We start from the raw sequence: 15,240 nt of genomic DNA on the forward strand, positions 1-15,240 counted from the left end.
GCCTAGGGTCACACTGCTAGTAAGTGGCAGAGGCTGTATTTGAACTCAGGTCTTCCCGACTCCAGGTTCAGCACTCCTGAATAATACAATAATTGTATTATTCAATACGATCGGTTTCCTTTGCAATCTTGTGTATTTAATTTCATTCATTTAAAACGATTGTTCTGAGGAGTTCATAGGTCTCACCAGATTGCTAAAGGGGTCCTTCACACCACGCGCAAAAGGGTTAAGAACTCCTGGGGAAGATGGAAATGTAAGGTTAGAAGATACAGGGCATTCATTTCCTCCTCCGTCAGATCAGGTCTGGTGCTGCAATCTCCTCTCGAGGAGGCTCAGGCTCCAGGGTGCAAGGAGAGGCAGAGGGGGCGGCCGGGGGGTGGTCGCGGTCTCGTAACGAAGAGCGGCAAAGGACCAAGAACGTAGAGTGAGGAGAACGCGGGGAATCTCCCAAGAGCAAACCCGGGGCACGGCTCCCCCGGGAGGAGCCCGGGCAGGGCTGTGCAGGCACCCGGGGTGGGGCCACGGCAGACCAGATGCCGGGGCAGGTGAGGAGGAGCCTTAGAAGGAGAAAGAGAGACAAAGAACGGGTCGTAGACCGGGCGGGAAAGAACAATGGCCCAGCTTATTGGCTCCGGGTTGGGGCGGGGGTCGGCGATGGGGGCAGGGGGGAGGGTCGCGAGTGGCGCTTTATAGACGGAAGAAGCCAGGGGGGACAAAGTCTCATTTTTGGACGCAGAGAAGGCAGCTGTCAGGCTACCCTGCGACGCATCACGCCGGGAGCCTCAGGTGTGTCTACGGCGGCCGAGACGCTCCAACGCCAAGTTCAACTACCTGACGGGTTTACTCGGCTACAATGGGGTACCTCTCTCCCGCCTCACATTGTCAACCACCTATCCCCACCCCCTCCAATTTCACCTTCTCGCGAAACCCTATTGGAGGGCGGTGGCCCCGCCTCTCCTCTTTTCCAATTGGCGGGAGGAGGTTCCAAGTCCCGCCTCCTCTAGACTCGCCGCTGATTGGTGAGCGAGCCTGTCGGTCCAATTTCCCCGCCTACTCCCGCCGTCTCTGCCCCTTCCCCGGGCTGGGATCTCGCGGGAAGAGCTGCGGCCGCGGTGGTGGCGACGGCTGGATAGTGGGATCGGTCTCTAGGCTGCGGGCGGAGCGGGGGAATTTCTGCTCAGCCGGGCGCTTCCTCCTGGAGAAGCCGGAGTGAGCTGCGGCAGTCGCAGGCCTGGGCCGCCCCCTTCTCGCCGGGGCTCCTCACTGCTCTCGCTAGCTCTCCGGAGAGGCTCAGGTATAGGAGGAGCGGGGGAAGCCGGGGCCGGGGGCGGGCGGGGAAAGGAAACCGCCGGGGTGAAGGACCGCGCTGCTGCTGACAGCCCTCGAGCCAGCCCGGGCGCCGGGGGCGGGCGGCAGCGCGGGCTCCAGGCGCAGTTTAAGGGACCCGGCTCGGGTTGGCGGCTTCGCGGGCTCCCGCCCGGGCTGTAGGGGGAGGCGGGTGCGGAGGATGCCTGGGCTGCCCGGGGCTGGCTCCCGGGGAGGGTGGTCGGAGGGGCGTGCGGAGCCCCGGGACTTGGGGCATCCCATGCCGCGTCCGGGACGGGGGCCGCCCCCGCCCCAGGCAAGGCGACCCGAGGGTCGGGTTTTTGAGGTTATCTTTTTCTCTGCGCCCCCGAGCCATCGGGGATCCCTTTGGGGGACCCTGGGGGCGGCAGCGCCTGACGGGGGTAGACCCCAGAGGGATGGGAGCGGAGCCTCGGGCGGGCTCCCGGGGCCAGGTGGTCTGGGCGTGGGGCGCAGCGTCCCGGGCCAAGGCAGCGAGCGCTCTGACCGGACGCGCTCCGGGGCGAGCCTTGGAAATACATGCCTAGAGCAAGGGTTCGAAAGCAAAAGTCCGGACCTGGATGATGCTGTTGCTTCCTGCAGGTTAAGAGACTTAAAAAGATTTAGAGCCAGCAACCTAAAAATGAAAGGGAAAAAAAGAAGAGGAAAGCCTGTTTTTGAGAACTTTAAGGATGACTAGAAAGCCATCACTTAAACACGAGATTTTCTTTCGAGGTTTTTCTTGACTAATTTAAGTGGAAGGCACTCTCCGGAAATTTGCAAAGTGTTCTTTGTGGTGGCTATTCTGACTAAATGTGGAACTAAATAAAAAAGATTCCTTGGTGGTTTTGTTTGTTTGTTTGTTTTTTGTTTGTTTGTCTCTGTTTAAAGAAGAAATTGCACTGGAGAAAAAATAAGCCCCAGGGTAGAGCGTGGCATGACAGAAAATAAATACAGCATGTGCTGCCCCTGTAAGGGCAAACCTGAAATTTGGGTAAATAGAACTAATGTGAGACCTGCCAAGTCTTACCTGCTTTAGCATTTTTTTTCCTTACTGGCAGTTGCAAGTGTCACAATTATGTGACTCTGGATTTTAGGAGAACTTGAAATATTATCCAGGAGGATGATCCTGGTTCTTGGAAATTATTTGGTAAGATGGGAGAAATACAGAAAATCTATTTTTAAAAGTGGTCAGCAGCAAAAAGTTTTCATTACTTTTAAGCCTTATGTTCAGTTTTCCCTTGTTGCAACCCAGCAGTGACTGAGTGGTTTTTATAACTAACATTCAGTACTTCTGAGCCTTATGTTCAGTGTTCCATTGTTGTAACCCAACAATGTCTCAGTGGTTTTTATAACTATGAAATAGTTATAGGTCATTTCTGCAAATGAATATGAAATAAAATTAGTGCTTATTCATAATCCAAACAGTGAGAGAGCCTAACTAAAATTTTAAAAAAATAAGTTCTCCTTTTATGAAAGCAGGAAGAATATCCAGTAAATAAACTGAAATAAGAGACTTGCTCAAAAAGTAACTCGTGCAGCTTTCAGGTTGTTACGGTAATCAGAATTAGCTCCTCTGCGTCTACAATACTATATAACTTAACTAATGCTTGTAAATGATGCTTGAAGGCCATTAGACTCACCAAAGAAAGATTGGTCTATGTTCAATGGAATTTCAGTATTGGGTTCCTTTTTTTTAAAAGAAATAAAGTGTTTTAATTCTTTGAGAGATAGTCATCACAGTGTTATATATGTGATAATTCAGTTAATTAGAACAACCCCATTCCCCTAACAGTTAAGAATAGTTTGGAGCTTAGTGTATTGTCTTCCCACATGATGTTGACTTTTGTTTAGTGCCAGCATTGAAATAATGGAAATCCACCAAGGCAGAATTCTCAAAGTTTTTGGTTGAGGACCTCTTAACAAGCTTAAAAATTATCGAGGACCTCAAAGAGCTTTTGCTTTTGTGGAATATGTCTGTCAATATTCACCATGTTAAAAATTAAAACATTTTAGTGTTATTATGAAAAGAATTTTGACTTCAGGAACCTCAGAAATGGTCTTGTGGACTAATACTTTGAGAACTACTGTTTAAGTTATCTTATAAATAGTATAAATATTTTCTAGTCCATTTTCATTGTCGTTGGGATGGGTATGTTTTCTGTAGGAAGAAAAAGTACTGTTTTAGCGCTTTTTTTTTTTAAAGCAGAAAGCCATATATTTAGAACTTGAATTTAACCTGAAAGTTTCTTGTACAGAATGTATATTTCACATTTTGGGGGTGGGGAGGGAAGCCCATTTAAATGGTTAATTCATGAGTGCCCAATCAAGATTTTGAAATAAACTTCTTAGTTATAAAAACTAATGAGATAAGCAGTAGTTTTAAGTCTTAGTTAAACCCCATTACTCCCACTTATATTTGTTCAATGAGGAAAAAGTTTTCTTAAAGGGAGGTTTCAGTTTCAGTGTTAGAAAATTAACATTTAAAATATATACACAAGCATTTGATTATTTAAAATAAATCTTTGGTCTTATTTTCTTGGATATTCTTAATTGTTAATTAACAGTATTTGGACTTGAAATGACACTCTTGAAAGAGATAATTAGGACTTACATCTTTATTATCTTAATAAAGCAAAGTTTACGTGAATAAAATTTGTTTAGTTAAACAATATATGCATCTAACAGTTTTTTTAATCTTTTATGAATAAGATATGAAGGTTTTTTTGTTTCAATGTAGTTACTAAAATGATAATGCCTAAAGAAACAGCAGTATCCTCGGAATTAAAAAAAAAAACAAAAACAGAAGTGCCAATAAGTGTGGGCTAAGATCGGCCTTGAGATTTCACTGGTAAGCGAATCCCCATGAAGAACCACCCTCTTCCAATGCACCTTCTCTGCAACTTAGTTTTAGAGTTGCTTGGTGGGACTGATTGTTGCCCTGGGTCCCACAAACAGTATGGTCAGTGATTGGGGCTTTACCCTTGCTCTTCCATTTTAATAAATGAAACCTCCCTCCACTACACCAAACTGCATTTACAGATGAACATCATAAGGTAATTTCCCTTTATAAATAATATGCAGTCTTTGTGGGTAGAAAGGTAAACAGATGGCAGATGCCACTTCCTTTTCGACTTGCAGCTTTTTCTTAAGATGAAATTTGTTCTGTGTAATTCAGTATGACATAGCAGGAAAGGTGTTGAACATGTCTTCAGGAAAGTCCTGAATTTGAACCCTGACTGACAATTCCCCAGGTAAATGAACATGGTTAAGTTACTAGACTCTTTGAGCCTAGGTTTCCTTATTTACGAAATAAGAGTAAAAACTGCAGCACTTATCCTGGTAGGGTTATAAAGATCAAAATAATACTTTATATGTAAAGTACTTTTTCTATAAATGTCTAACCTTCAGGTACTTTGTTTCTGAGGATGCTTGCAGGATTTTGAGACTTGGGTTCTGAAGAAGAAGCTTTGCCCCTTAGGACCTGGGTGAGCTTGGGCAAGTCCCTTTAGCTCTTTGGACCTCGGTGTCCTTATATGTAAAGAAGTGGCATAGACTAGAGAACCCAAAGGTCATTTTCAGCTTTTAGTCTTTGATCCTATGAACAACCCTGGGATGTAATGGTGATGTAGGGATTTCCCCCCATTATGGAGGAAGAAGAAAAGATTAAGTGAATTGCTCTCATAGTAGTATAACTAGTAAGTATTAGGTTTGGGATTTGAATGTAAATTTTTCTCACTTCGAGTTGAGTAATTTTTCCCCCTCCTACTCTGCTAACTTACAGAAACTTCAGTGGGGTAGTCTTCTGTGTGTGTGTGTGTGTGTGTGTGTGTGTTTGCAGGGGGGAAGGCAGGGCAATTGGGGTTAAGTGACTTGCCTAAGGTCACACAACTAGTATGTGTGTCAAGTGTCTGAGGCCGGATTTGAACTCAGGTCCTCCTCACTCCAGGGCTGGTGCTCCACTCACTGTGCCACCTAGCTGCCCCGTCAGTGGGGTAGTCTTGGAGGAAGTATGTTGAGTTTGTACTTTGAATAGCTGTTAGGACATTTAAGCGGAAATAGGCAGCAGGTAGGGATATGATACTGGATCTCAGAAAGGGGTATGGGGCTGGGGAGGTGGATGTGGATTGAATTTGATATGGGAAAGAATATAGCTGGAGGGGCGACCTTGGAGGCATACCCATAATTATTATTATTGATAGCATTAGTAGGATACTTTAAAGTTTATTTGTTTCAGTTGTGTCCAACTCTTTGTGACCCCTTTTTGGGGTTTTCTTGACAAAGATACTGGAGTGGTTTGCCATTTCCTTCTCCAGCTCATTTTATGAGGAAACTGAGACAAACAGGGTTAAATGACTTGCCCAGGGTCACAGAGCTAGTAAGTGCCTGAGACTAGATTTGAACTTGACATTTCCTGACTCCAGGCCCAGCATGCTATCCATTGTGCCACTTAATTGCCCTCTTAAAATTTATAAAATCTTTTAAATGAGTGGTGTGGTGTCAAATTCAAATAGAAACATATGTTGACTTAGGAAATCACAAATTCACATTATCTATGTTGCATTATATTTATTTTGTTAAACATTTCTCAATTGCATTTTAATTTGGTTAGAGCCTTCAACACCTCTCTGTCTTGCACACATAGGTTCTCTTAATTACCCTATTAATCCTGTAAAGTAGGTGTGAAAGGTATTTTTCCCACTTTACAAATGAGAAAAGTAGAGCTTAGAGACATTTAGTTATTTGTTCATGGTCAGATACTTTTCAAGTGTAAAAGATAACATTTGAATCCAGTTCTCTCCATTGGAATAGAAGTAAAACCCAGAGATACCTGGGTTCCAAGTCTGTCTTGGTCATAGTAAAGAGACTGAAGGAGAGCTGCTAAAGCATTCAGGATCACTGGGCAAAAATTACCAGAATGGTCTAGGGTCACAAGTTGAAAAAAAGGAGAATTTGAAGAAGGAGGTACTGGTCAACAGTGTGGAATGTTACAGGGGTCATGGAAATTGAGGACTGAAAAGGGATATGACATTTATTTAGCCGGTGGTTTCACCTACCTCCTTTAGGAAATCTTCATTAACTATTCCCTTCACTGGTCTCTTCCTCCTTTGAATGCGCTGCACTGGTCAGGTTTAGCACTTAATTCTTCATTTTTGCCATAACTTATATTTTCATCCTTAGCCTTACATTGGCCACATAGGTCATTAATACCTTCTTGATTAGGGTAAACATAATGATATTAATTATGTACTATAAAAACATCTCCTTATGTACTAAAATGTTTGAAACTGGTTTGTGGCACAAGATTTTGTTAGCTCAGGGGTGGGAAACCTATACCCTCGAGGCCTGCCACGTGTGGCACTCGAGGTGCTCAAGTGCAGTCCTTTGACTGAATCCAAACTTCAAAGAACATATCCCCTTGTCTCCATACTTATCTTTTTCTTCTTTAAAATAAACTCTGCCCACTTATTCACCTTAAAATATTAACTCCTTTCAGAACATGGAAGAAAGACAAAAATCAGATAGTCAGCATCAGTTTAAGAGCCTCCTGTGTGCCAGGTGCCCTGCAAAAAAGAGCACTCCCATTTGCTTCAAGCAGTGAGAAGAATAGATTTTTTTCCCCCAGTTATTTGCATTAGATTTGGGGTCAGAAGACTTGGGTTTATATCCTGTTTCTGGTGCCACTGATTGGTACTGTTAGTTAACTAGCCTTTATTAAGTGGCTACTATGAACTGTGTGCAGGAGGTACTGCGCTAAGGGCTATAGCGAAACCTGAGTTGTAGTTTGTATTTCTCTAATGGGATTTTGAAGCATTTTTAAAAATATGACTATTGATTGGTTGGATTTCTTCCTTTGAGAACCACCTCTTTATATCCTTTGACCATTTGTCTATTGAGGAATAGCTTCTATTCTTAAAAATTTGAATCAGTTCCTGACATATCTTGAAAACAAACCTTTATCAGAAAAACTTGCTGTTGAGGTTTTCTCCCCCAGTTACTTGCTTCCCTTATAATTTTAATTGGTTGTGTTTGTACAAAACCTTTTTAATTTTATGTAGTCAAAATTATTTGTCTTCATCTCTATAATCTCCTATATCCCTTGTTTGGTTTGAACTATTCTGTCCATGGATCTGAAAGGTAACTTCTTCCTTGCTCCTCTCATTTATGTTACCCTTTATGTCTTAAGTCATGTGTCCATTTGGCTTATCTTTGTATATGGTGGGAGGTGTTGGTCTATTCTTAATTTCTGCCAGACTGCTTTCCAGTCTTTCCCAGCAATTTTTTCAAATAACAAGTTCTCAACCCAGTAGCTGGGGTTTTTGAGGTTATCAGATATTAATCTCCTGTGTTCTTTTGCTTTTGTATGTTGTGAGTCTCCTCTGTTTCATTGATCAACTTCTCTGTTTCTTAACTATTGCCAAATTGTTTTGATGATGGTTGATTATCTTATAATGAAGTTTGATCTGTGGTATTGCTAGACTCGCCCACTTTTTTCATTGTTTCTCTTGACTTCATGTTCTTCCAGATGAATTGTCTTTTAGATTTATAAAGTAATACTTCAGTAATATGATTAGTAGTAAATTAATTTAGATAGTGTTGTCGGTTTTACTAGCTTGGCCTACCTGTGGTCATTTAGCCTTCCTCCAGTTATTTAGATCTGGATTTCCTTAAAGAGAATTTTGTAGATTTCCCTTAAGTATAGTCAGTTAACAAGTTTGTTATCTAATGCTTCATCAGTTTTGCCATGTTGTAAACTTTTCAAGTCCTATTGGTTAGTAGAAATTAAGCGAAGATGATTTTTAAAAATCATTTGAAACAAGTAAAGCTCATCTACTCTAGCCTAAAGTGAAAGTCACAAGGAAAATCTCCTTTCACTGGAACAAAGGTCATTTTATAGATTTTAACTGTCCAAAACATTAGCTGAATTGTGGGAGAAAGTTCACTAACCTGCTGCGTGGGGAGAGCTGTCTCAGATATGGTATTGGACATTAGATTACAGGGCTAAAAATTAAAAAGGACCTAAAAATGATTGTTATCTGGCTAATAGCCCAGAAAGAAGAAAAGCAGGGTCTGGCATCATTTGGCAGTAATTTTCTATAAGACAAGTGGCCTTAGCTCTTTTTATTATTGAATCGATTCTTTGACAGTTGGACTTAGTACTGCCTCAATAAGGAAAGCCAAATTTTTGAAAATGAATAATATTTTGGGGACACTTCTGAAATATCAGAATATTCAACAGCAACTGGCGGGGAGAAGGAAGAAAGTTTAAGGAAAAAGGTAAAGGCTGAGAATCAAATATCTTTATATGCTGTGTTCAAATGGCTTTAACTACCAGCTTATAGCTTCTCAGTGAAGTCATGGAAATTGTGCCAAAAGCATTAACACAATGAAAATCTGTGCTTGAACAATTGAAAATAAAACTAAAGGGGTTTCTCCTGTCTTTCACTCTCCCCCAAATAAAACTTGATAGCTTAAGAGATGAAAAGGTGCCTCTTTTTATATATTGTGCCTTTGTAAAATAAATTTTTCTTTAAGGTATGTCAGATTTTCCATTCTTTTTCTTTTATACAGCCTATTATAAAGATCTGAGTTTTTCTTTTCCCCTTTAATAATGGTCTTCCGGAGCATCGCTTGAACAGCACTGGAATATGATGTAAATTTGAGCAGCAAGAATCAGAGAGATTATTTATATGCTTTGGATGTTTCATACTTTTGGAAAGGGTCTCTGGGTTTTCTCCTTAAGCTATATATCCTTAGATCCACAATTTTGAGGTTGCCTTTGGTTTCTTTATTCCATCCTATTTAATGTTCTATTTCAGAATATTTTCTTGAATCTCTTGCTTATTCAGATTCATCGTATGTTATGGACTTGAATATTTTTACTGCCAGCAGAAATTAGTTTTTTTTTTTGTTATTGACCAAAATAGCTAGAGAGGTATCATGACATAGTAGACAAAGCCAGGAAGGCCTGGCCTCTGGCACGTAACACTGTGACCTTGGACCAGTCGCTTGACTACTTAGTGCTCTGGGCAGCCCTCTCAGACTATTCAGATAAGGTTCCAGTTTGTGTTAGTAAGGAGCATTTCCTCACTTGGGAGTTCCCATACCAGTGAAAATCACAGATCCAGGCTTTATCCTATCACAGGCCTGTACCACTCTTGGTGCGCAGCAAGCAGCCCATGAGCAGCAGGTTGTACTGGCCTGGCCTCTCAGCAAAAGGAAAGCAGACCCGTCATATCCTAAGGACCATTTGGATTTCCTGAAGCTGAGAAAGGTGGTCAGACTCAACATTCTCACTCAGAGTAATTCACAGTGGCCCTTCTTAGGACCTTAATAACATCCCTGGTGTTTGGAGCTTGGCTTTGTGCTCTGACATGGGCTCTGGGTCTTTATGATTGTGGTGTGGTTGCGCATTTTGATCTCAGCTCCCTTGATCAGGATTTGGTCTAGCCTTTATCCTCACCCTGCCTTTTTTCGTGTCCAGCAGCATACTTCTGGATTTTATCAGTAGTGTCTTTGGCTTATCTTTCTGCTGTATCTGCAGTTGTAGCATTCTACAGAGCTCTATACTGCTCAATTCCTCCTGGCCAGCAGCCCACCCAGAAGTCATTCTGTGCCTGGTTGGGCTCTCTATCCTTGGCATCACTGAGGAATCCCTGAAACCTCCACTTGAACGTTACATAGCCTATTATCTCCTGTATCTTTTCTTGTTTTTCAGCTGCCCTCTAGTGGCTCCATCTGTCACTGCCTCACTTATACCACTAAGGTAACCAATTAACTCAGTATACTAACAACAATCCACATTTTTTAGTGCTTTAAATGTTGCCAGTGGGCCAGACAGCACTAGCTCCTCAGAGACTTGGATTCCTTTTTTGTGAGGGAGGGCATTTTTTTTGGTAAATATATACCATGTGGCTTGAAACCCCCACTATGAAAATGGGAACTTTTAAATTCAACTTGGGGGGGGGGTGTCCAGATACTCAGTTATTATTTTGCTAACAGAAACCTAGGTGTATAATACAGTCAGCAAAAGTGTTATGTGAAACAGAAATGGAATTTCCCCCCACTATTCCAAGTAACCATTCTGCCATAGTAGTCTATTTCCATTTCCTTCTTGATTGGGAAGAAAACTTTCCCCCTTCTAGGTTCCCACCTAAGAGCTGGTATGCCAGCCATCAGCTCCGGCCCTTAGAACTTTTGGAAGTCCTTTTGCCGTGTCTGCAGTTGTAGCATTCCACAAAGCTCCGAGCTGCTCCTCTCCTGGCCAGCAGCCCACCCAGAAGTCACACTCTGTGCCTGTGCTCTGGCTTGGCTCTTCATCCTTGGCATGTCATCACCTATGCTCTGGTTCTGGTCGGCTCCGTGGAACCCTTGTCATTTCTGCCCTGTGGCCTAGCTGTTTATTCACTATACTGGCATCCCTTTGCTGCTGGTATAGTGCCCTATGGGAATTTGAAGTTTTGACCCCCTGCTCTTAGGGATCTGGGGCCTCAAGAAATTTATAGTAGTTCTTGACAGGATGGGCATGTGGCTTGCTTGCTGTCCCATTCCTTGTGAAATGTAGCCTTCTCCTTAGACTGTGAAGTCCTCCATTAGGGTGTGAGCTCCATGTAAGCAGGGACTGTATTTTCCTTTCTTTGTATCCTTAGCCCTTGGCACAGTGCCTGGCACATAGTAGGCCCTCAGTAAACATGAATTGACTAATCTCACCTGACCCTTTTATGCCAAATGTACAAAAGTTTTCTGTGTTGTGGCAACAATCCGGAGCAACACGCATTTCCTGTACCTTTTTTGTTTCTATTTCTTAGAATATTAGAAGTGGAAAGCATGTTGGAGAGCTTCTGTAGTGTAGTTCTCCCAATTTTTGCAGATGAGGAAACTGAGGCTTAGAAAAAAAAAGTTGTCCAAGGACCCACCACTAATAAGTGGGTTTAGAACTGGCATAAGAATTTAGATTTCCTAATTAACATTTCCATGTTCTTTCCACTAGACCGTGCTGCTTTATTAGAGCTGGCAGATATAATGTGTATCATACAGTCCCTTGACATTAGCAGTGGTTAGGGAGAGGCACATGACCCCTGTGAGTGTGAAAAACTGAGTAACTCTAGGCCCCAGCCCAAACCTTTATTCTTAGTAATTCTGACCATATTTAACACACAAAACAAGTAAAACAACACACTGCACCCATAAAAAAAGTTGCCGTTTCTGTGTGAGAGAGATTAGTATCTTGCACACTGTGCAGTCTTCACAGCCATGGTGTAGCTGCAGCAAGTGCTTCATGGATTTCCTTCTCCTATGAAAAACACAGTGATCACTGTAGGAGAAAAATCATTTGACTGAGTCTGGATGGTAGAAAGATGAAGAGGAGATAACCCCAAAGGGAGTGCTTAGCGCATAGTGTACCAAACTTTTAGCAAAATTTAACTGCTTGTAATAAATTTATGTATAGTGTGGTAGTAAATGGTAAGATAAGTTAATGTACAATATTTTGCATTTATAACTTTTAATTTTTTTTAGTTTTCTTTACATATGTGTGTTGTCTATCATTTTCTGAATTACACTACAAATCTCCCCAAATTCCCATTTAATTTATTGGTGGCCAACCCACGAATAACCCAGATTTTTGAATGTGAAATCTGCGAATGTTGAGGGATGACTGACTCTCTCTCTCTCTCTCTCTCTCTCTCTGTCTCTCTCTCTCTCCCCCCCCTCTCTCCCCCTCTCCCCCTCTCCCCACCCCTCTCTCCCCCCCCTTTTCCCCCTCCCTTTCCCCATCTCTCTCCCCCTCCATACACACACACGCACACACACACTACATATAATGCAGATATGTAACCTGTATTATACATCTGGAACGTAAAGGAACCTCAGAGCCCATCTAGTCCAGCTATCTCATTCTACAAATGAAAAAGGTGAGACACAGCGAAGCAAAGAGATTTGTTCAAGGTCACATAGCAAACAGTGGAGGTAAAATTCGAACCCAGGTCTTCTGACTACAGAGTCTATGTTCTGTTAAAAACAACACCAAACCAAATTCATTTTCTCAAAGGAAACAGGAATTTAATTAGTTCTTGTTTTGGAAATGCCACAGACTGTATTTGGAGTCCTTCTGAAATATGAGGCATAAGTATCCTCCTTAAAGTAAAATGTTTTCCTTTCATGTGGTAGTCTCCCCCACATCTTCTAAAAAAAAACCCAGTCTGTATAAAAAGATGTAACTTAAGAGGTTATTGCCTTCCAAGTGACTTGGTTGTTTAAGAAAGATCAGACTGTTCTCTTCACTGAAGGATTTCAAGATGGAGAACTAGGGACTATGTGTAATAGATGGCCAGGGTAGATGGCCATGGGAAAATGAAGGATAGGGACCTTTCCAGTGGTCCGGTTTCACTGAAGTATACAAAAGTAGAATTCGAAGTAAGTCGGGAAAGGTAGGTTGAGGGAAGGTAATGTAGGACCTAATATTTAAGTCAGGATAAAGTGTTTGTATTTTTCCCCCAAAGGCAAATGGGGATATGCTAAAGGTTTTTGAACTGAGGACCAGAATCAGACTTATGCTTTGGGAAGATGATTTTTTAAGTCATCAGAGAGTATGAATTAGAAAGTGGGAGAGACTAGCAACTGTGAGACAGTTGGGACGTTATTAGAATAAGCAAAAGGTGATGAAACTTGAACTCTAGAAGGATGGCTGTGGAATTTAGAGAGGGAAGCAGATGGGAGGTGGCCAGGTGTAAGACACATTGTGGAGGTATAGTGATGAGGCTTGGCACCTGATAGAAGTGAGATGAGATAGAGGGGTAGAGTCAGAGATGACTGTGATAATAAGCTTAGATTCCTGAGAAGGGTCGAATGGAGGAACCAGAAGAAAGAGTGGATTTACAGGAGAAGCTGGGCATTAGGAACAAGTTCAAATCCCATCTTTGACATTTGTGTCAGAGCTTTGTGACCCTGGGTGAGTCATTTGATTTCCCTGACTCTTGTTTAGTTTCTTCATCTTTGAAATGGATTTAATAATAACTGTAGTGCCTGTCTCACAGGGTATTTGTGAGGCTTAAATGAGATAAAGTATATAAAGTGTTGTTACATTGTAGGTGCTTAATGGAGTCTTGTATTGGAGCAGTTCAGTTTTGGATTCATTGAATTTGAGGTGCCAGTGGAAAATCCAGTTGGACATGTCTGGCAGCTAGTTGGAAATACAGAGCTGGAGCTTAGTAGAGAGATTGGGGCTGGATATATTTGTGAGTCACCTGCATAGAAATGATCCTGAAGCCATGGAAGTCAGTGAGATCACCGAGGAAGACCTCACAGAGAAAAGAAGTTAAGGATAGAACCTTAGGGGAATACTCAAACTTATAAGGTGGGTGAAAGATTCTGAGCCATTTTAGGTTTCTGGATTTAGAAGAATGATGGAGAGGAACATAATGAAGGGGGGAAAAATCCCATCCCATCCAAATCCATATTTGCCTGGAGGAGCTTTTAGGTTCTTCATAATCTGGCATCCACCTTTCCAGCATTTTCTCATATTACACTTCCTATAAAGTTGTTGCTATCTTTGTCTTGTAGTCTTGTACTTTACTTACTTTCTGTTGTCCTTTCTCAGAAAATTTTCCTGTGCCTGGAATTGTTTTCTTCCTCACTTCTGTTGACTCTTACTCATCCTTAAAAAACCATCTCAACTGTCATTTCCTCTCTGCTTCCTTGTCAGAGCTGGAAGGGACCTTAGTTATCTTGTCTAAACCCCTTGTTTAACAACTGAGGAAACCAAGATTGAGAGATGAGGGTATTTTGTCCAAAGTCCTACATGTGGATGGCAGCAGATTTGGAGCTACAGTTCAGATCTCTGACTCCATGACTGTGGGTAAGTCATGTCACCCCCTGGGGATTATTAATTTCTTTATCTGTAAAACCAAGAGGTGAAACTAGACGAATTTTAAGACCTCTTCTAATTCTAAATCCTTTATTCTGACATCCAGTCTGGTGATTTTTCTCTTCTGAATAATAGCATAATGTGCTTATTGGGAACAGAAGTATCATTTTAAAAATATACTTTAAAATTTTAAATTAATTTTTATATCATTTACAAAGTATGGCACTGAAAGTTTAGTGTATAAACACATTGAATTTTATTTTCTTTAGCCCATGAACTATAGAGATCAATTAAACTAAATGACTTTTCAGTTATCAGAGTAATATGGATGGGCAAAAAGCTGTTCTTTATAGAACTCATTTAAGAATGAAGCAAACACATTTTTATTACATCAAAAGCCTATAGGTTTTCTAATTATATAAACTCATTTAACTTATGTGAAGACATGCCTTGAGGCAGGAGATAGATGTAGTATATGTATTATGCTATGTAAGGATGTATTACCATAATATTTAAGGATGTATTATATTTTATAAGGTAACTTTAGACAATTGAATTTGGTCCTACAAAGTGAAAAATATGTAGTGTTACAGTCTTTGCCTCTACTCTTCTGGTCTTTCCTTTCTTCTCCATCTGCATTCCTCCCATTAAGAATGAGTGAATCCCGCCCCCCTCCCCAAAGTTTTCATTAACTATGCCCTGCTTCGTGGTATATATGGGTAATAATACAGTGTGGGAGGTCCTAGGATTTAGAGATGGAAGGCACCTTAGAAATTATCCAGTCAAACCTCATCTTGTAGATGAAGGTACTTCTGCTCAAAAAAGGTTAAAGTGGTATGCCAAAAGTCACACAAGTGGTACGGCTGAGAACAAATATTCTGCCTCCGTAGTATATATTGCATCCTCCCTTGTCCTTTCCCTTAATATAACTAGCACCTTAATTCAGGCCGTCAATGCCTCTTGTCTGGACTATTGCAATATCTTCCCAATTGGTCTCCTTTTCTGTTTCTTTCCAATCTGTCCTCCATCCACCTGCCAAGTTAACATTCCCA

General features: G+C 41.7%; 1 protein-coding gene across 1 annotated transcript in view; it reads left to right on the plus strand.

The window, feature by feature from the left end:
• Window positions 1-1,067: 1,067 nt before the first annotated feature.
• The window catches only part of GLCE (glucuronic acid epimerase), a 146,011-nt gene continuing 131,838 nt past the window's right edge, over window positions 1,068-15,240 (plus strand). The window contains exon 1 of the mRNA XM_036735198.1: window positions 1,068-1,294. The gene's annotated coding sequence lies outside the window, so the exon portion shown is untranslated. The remainder of the gene's footprint in view (window positions 1,295-15,240) is intronic.

Source organism: Trichosurus vulpecula, chromosome 8 (assembly GCF_011100635.1).
Source record: "Trichosurus vulpecula isolate mTriVul1 chromosome 8, mTriVul1.pri, whole genome shotgun sequence".
Classification (NCBI taxonomy): domain Eukaryota; kingdom Metazoa; phylum Chordata; class Mammalia; order Diprotodontia; family Phalangeridae; genus Trichosurus; species Trichosurus vulpecula.